Here is a 6,000-nt window from a genome sequence, read left to right as displayed (position 1 = left end):
AAGAACAGAGAACACTTCAACAGTAGCAATCATTGGCTGCAAAGTGCTTTGGGCCATGTTGGGATATAAAAGGTGCTATACGAATTCACGTTAATATGATATTGTGATCCACCGAATGCACTACCCACATTTGGATTATTTTTCCCTTTTTGTGAAAGTGCCACTATATATGTCACAATTTGTTTCTGGTCTAAGGCCTTTTGTCTTCATATCTGCAATTTATGACACAGATGGTTCCTGTTTAAGTTTATCCATTACTGGTGCCTTCCAGAGATCATGTATGGGAGTGTCCGATATGTACAGGGCTGAGTCAGTTTATGATGACCAGGCGTTGAATAATTTGCTGATGCTTGATTTCAAAGCTCTGACATTAAGAGTGGTCTCTTGAATAAGGCACCAGCAGGCATGCCAGGTCTCTGCTTTATAAATGGACAAGCAAGGTTTCAGATTATGTATTACATTGTCAGCACTCTGGGATTGTAGGTTATTGATCCGTATGATTTAGATCTGTTGGAAAGCTGTAATAAACGCTATTAAACAAATTCGATTAGACACCACTTCTGATTGACATAGCAAGCTGTTAAGAAGAGCTGGTGGTTTCTGTTAGATACAGGAGTATTTTTTATTAAAACATATAGTATTTGACTTTGAAATGTTTGGTTGTAACCAGTTACCAAAAGGCAGGTTTTGCCAGAGTTTAGTTGGTAGCACTCACACCTTTGAATCTCAAAGCTATAGGTTCTGTTCTGTCCTAAAGGGTTGGGTACAAAAATCAAAGCTGACATTGCAGTGCAGTACTGAAAGAGTGAGGCATTGTCAGATGTGCCATCACTACCAGGAACATGAGAATTGGCAGCAGGACTATCCAGTCCCTTAAGCCTGCTCTGGCACTCAGTAAAGTCATGGTTGGTCTGATTGCTGTTTTAATGCCACAGTTTTATCCATCTCCCATAACCTGAATCCTCTATCGTTCAAAAGCCAAATTAACTTAAACTTGAATGTATTCAGTGACCAGCCTTCACTGTTCTCAGGATACAGAATTCCATAGACCCCACGAAAAATAAGAAAATTCTCTCAATTTAGGGCTTAAATAAAAGACTCCTAGTTTTTAACCTGTGTTCTAGACCATTCCCTTCCACCTTAAAGGGAAAACATCCATTTTGCATCCACACTGTCAAGTCCCCTCAGAATCTAATATGTTTCAGTAAGATGACTCTCAATCTTCCAAACTCCAAATTGTACGGGCACAATGTGTCTAGACATTCCTCCTAAGGTGACATCTTCATCCCAAGGATGAGTTGAGTGAACTTAAAAGGAAAAAATGTAGGCTATGTGGAAGGATCAGGAAAGTGGGTTTAATTGAATGGCTGTACTAAGGAGTTGGCATGGACTTGATGAGCTGAATGGCGTCCTCCTGTATCATTCTATCATGTTTTAACATGGTACCATTGCCCACTTACTTGCCTTATGCAAATCACTTTGTAGAATCTTATGCCTTCCTGACAGCTTGCTTTAGGCCTACAGCATAGAAAAGGGCCTTTCAGCCCATCGAGTCTGCACCAGTCAAAAAAAGCACCAAACTGTTCTTTTCTCCCTATCTTTATATTATCAGCAAATTTAACTGTTTGGTCTCTTCATCTAAGTCATTGATGTAGCTTGACTGGGTGAGATGTTAAATTGAGGCTCCAATTGTCTGCTGTGGTGAATATGAAAGTTCCCATGGCCTTCTATTGAAGAATAGCAGGTAAGCTTTCCCAATGTCCCAACCTGTATTCCTCAATGAACCTCACAAAATATGATTACCTCAAAATCATGTTACTATTACGGGATAACAAGGTGTAGAGCTGGATGAACACAGCAGGCCAATCAGCATCAGAGGAGCAGGAAGGCTGACGTTTCAGACCTAGACCCATAAGGGATGGGATAGAATCACTACAGTCAGAGGGAGAAGAAGGGAGATTAAAAAAAAAGTGGAAGAAAGAAAGCGAAAGCGAATTGGCCTAGTTTCGGGCCTAGACCCTTAAAGTGTGTCTGGGCGTGTTGTGTCTTCTTATTGTGGTCTGTCATGGAGGTAATGGTGGATTGTGCTTTTTGGGTATCCATTCCTTTTAAAAACTCCATATAAGTGCTCTGTTCTGCTTTGTGCAACTCCCGGTTACTACAGTGTGTTGTGGCTCATTTGAATAATGTCCTGATGCATACCCACAACCAATAAAACTAATGTAATATACAAAATACTTTGCAAGGACTGTGAGAAACATTACATCGGCCAAATTGGAAGAAAACTGACAATAGGGATACACAAACACCAATTAGCCACCAAGAGTCACAAGCAATTCTCACTGGTCTCAAACATAAGTTCAACCATAATCTCCCCCCAGTGACTGTATCAAGTTGGGCTTCAAGATGGTGCTTGGAGAAAGGCTGCCTTGTTTCACTTGGATACATTGACTGTTCTTGGAAAGTGATAGCGCGAGTGACTGTAAGCACTATTTAAAACGACATCACTATAAGGACAAAGGAGTGAGTACTTACCTCAAAGTGGATGAAAAAGTGACCCTTCTCAAGTGCAAGATAATAAAATGTGAGGCTGGATGAACACAGCAGGCCCAGCAGCATCTCAGGAGCACAAAAGCTGACGTTTCGGGCCTAGACCCTTCATCAGAGGGGGGTGATGGGGAGAGGGAACTGGAATAAATAGGGAGAGAGGGGGAGGCGGACTGAAGATGGAGAGAAAAGAAGATAGGGGGAGAGGAGAGTATAGGTGGGGAGGTAGGGAGGGGATAGGTCAGTCCAGGGAAGACGGACAGGTCAAGGAGGTGGGATAAGGTTAGTAGGTAGATGGAGGTGTGGCTTGGGGTGGGAGGAAGGGATGGGTGAGAGGAAGAACCGGTTAGGGAGGCAGAGACAGGTTGGACTGGTTTTGGGATGCAGTGGGTGGGGGGGAAGAGCTGGGCTGGTTGTGTGGTGCAGTGGGGGGAGGGGACGAACTGGCTTGGTTTAGGGATGCGGTGGGGGAAGGGGAGATTTTGAAACTGGTGAAGTCCACATTGATACCATTAGGCTGCAGGGTTCCCAGGTGGAATATGAGTTGCTGTTCCTGCAACCTTCGGGTGGCATCATTGTGGCAGTGCAGGAGGCCCATGATGGACATGTCATCTAGAGAATGGGAGGGGGAGTGGAAATGGTTTGCGACTGGGAGATGCAGTTGTTTGTTGCAAACTGAGCGGAGGTGTTCTGCAAAGCGGTCTCCAAGCCTCCGCTTGGTTTCCCCAATGTAGAGGAAGCCACACCGGGTACAGTGGATGCAGTATACCACATTGGCAGATGTGCAGGTGAACCTCTGCTTAATGTGGAATGTCATCTTGGGGCCTGGGATAGGGGTGAGGGAGGAGGTGTGGGGGCAAGTGTAGCATTTCCTGCGGTTGCAGGGGAAGGTGCCGGGTGTGATGGGGTTGGAGGGCAGTGTGGAGCGAACAAGGGAGTCACGGAGAGAGTGGTCTCTCCGGAAAGCAGACAGGGGTGGGGATGGAAAAATGTCTTGGGTGGTGGGGTCGGACTGTAAATGGCGAAAGTGTCGGAGGATGATGCGTTTTATCCGGAGGTTGGTAGGGTGGTGTGTGAGAACGAGGGGGATCCTCTTAGGGCGGTTGTGGCGGGGGCGAGGTGTGAGGGATGTGTTGCGGGAAATACAGGAGACGCGGTCAAGGACGTTCTCGATCACTGTGGGGGGAAAGTTGCGGTCCTTGAAGAACTTGGACATCTGGGATGTGCGGGAGTGGAATGTCTTATCGTGGGAGCAGATGCGGCGGAGGCGGAGGAATTGGGAATAGGGAATGGAATTTTTGCAGGAGGGTGGGTGAGAGGAGGTGTATTCTAGGTAGCTGTGGGAGTCGGTGGGCTTGAAATGGACATCATTTACAAGCTGGTTGCCTGAGATGGAGACTGAGAGGTCCAGGAAGGTGAGGGATGTGCTGGAGATGGCCCAGGTGAACTGAAGGTTGGGGTGGAAGGTGTTGGTGAAGTGGATGAACTGTTCGAGCTCCTCTAACCCCTCTCACCCACTCCAACCTCTCCCCCGCAGAACGGGCAGCCCTCTGCTCCCTCCGCTCCAACCCCAACCTCACCATCAAACCCGCAGACAAGGGTGGCGCAGTGGTAGTATGGCGCACTGACCTCTACATCGCCGAGGCCAGACGCCAACTCTCCGACACCACCTCCTACCGCCCCCTCGATCATGACCCCACACCCGAGCACCAAACCATCATCTCCAACACCATTCACGACCTCATCACCTCAGGGGACCTCCCACCCACAGCCTCCAACCTCATTGTTCCCCAACCCTGCACGGCCCGTTTCTATCTCCTTCCCAAAATCCACAAACCTGCCTGCCCTGGTCGACCCATCATCTCAGCCTGCTCCTGCCCCACCGAACTCATCTCCACCTATCTGGACTCCATTTTCTCCCCTTTGGTCCAGGAACTCCCCACCTACGTCCGTGATACCACCCACGCCCTCCACCTCCTCCAGGACTTCCAATTCCCTGGCCCCCAACACCTCATATTCACCATGGATGTCCAGTCCCTATACACCTGCATTCCGCATGCAGATGGCCTCAAGGCCCTCCGCTTCTTCCTGTCCCGCAGGCCCGACCAGTCCCCCTCCACCGACACTCTCATCCGCCTAGCTGAACTCGTCCTCACCCTCAACAACTTCTCTTTTGACTCCTCCCACTTCCTACAGACTAAGGGGGTGGCCATGGGCACCCGCATGGGCCCCAGCTATGCCTGCCTCTTTGTAGGTTACATGGAACAGTCCCTCTTCCGCACCTACACAGGCCCCAAACCCCACCTCTTCCTCCGGTACATTGATGACTGTATCGGCGCCGCCTCTTGCTCCCCAGAGGAGCTCGAACAGTTCATCCACTTCACCAACACCTTCCACCCCAACCTTTAGTCCATCTCCAGCACATCCCTCACCTTCCTGGACCTCTCAGTCTCCATCTCAGGCAACCAGCTTGTAACTGATGTCCATTTCAAGCCCATCGACTCCCACAGCTACCTAGAATACACCTCCTCTCACCCACCCTCCTGCAAAAATTCCATTCCCTATTCCTAATTCCTCCGCCTCCGCCGCATCTGCTCCCACGATAAGACATTCCACTCCCGCACATCCCAGATGTCCAAGTTCTTCAAGGACCGCAACTTTCCCCCCACAGTGATCGAGAACGTCCTTGACCGCGTCTCCTGTATTTCCCGCAACACATCCCTCACACCTCGCCCCCGCCACAACCGCCCTAAGAGGATCCCCCTCGTTCTCACACACCACCCTACCAACCTCCGGATAAAACGCATCATCCTCCGACACTTTCGCCATTTACAGTCCGACCCCACCACCCAAGACATTTTTCCATCCCCACCCCTGTCTGCTTTCCGGAGAGACCACTCTCTCCGTGACTCCCTTGTTCGCTCCACACTGCCCTCCAACCCCATCACACCCGGCACCTTCCCCTGCAACCGCAGGAAATGCTACACTTGCCCCCACACCTCCTCCCTCACCCCTATCCCAGGCCCCAAGATGACATTCCACATTAAGCAGAGGTTCACCTGCACATCTGCCAATGTGGTATACTGCATCCACTGTACCCGGTGTGGCTTCCTCTACATTGGGGAAACCAAGCGGAGGCTTGGAGACCGCTTTGCAGAACACCTCCGCTCAGTTTGCAACAAACAACTGCATCTCCCAGTCGCAAACCATTTCCACTCCCCCTCCCATTCTCTAGATGACATGTCCATCATGGGCCTCCTGCACTGCCACAATGATGCCACCCGAAGGTTGCAGGAACAGCAACTCATATTCCACCTGGGAACCCTGCAGCCTAATGGTATCAATGTGGACTTCACCAGTTTCAAAATCTCCCCTTCCCCCACCGCATCCCTAAACCAGCCCAGTTCGTCCCCTCCCCCCACTGCACCACACAACCAGCCCAGCTCTTCCCCC

The sequence above is a fragment of the Stegostoma tigrinum genome, chromosome 29 (genome assembly GCF_030684315.1).
Source record: "Stegostoma tigrinum isolate sSteTig4 chromosome 29, sSteTig4.hap1, whole genome shotgun sequence".
Classification (NCBI taxonomy): Eukaryota; Metazoa; Chordata; class Chondrichthyes; order Orectolobiformes; family Stegostomatidae; genus Stegostoma; species Stegostoma tigrinum.
Note: the sequence above shows the minus strand (reverse complement) of the source record.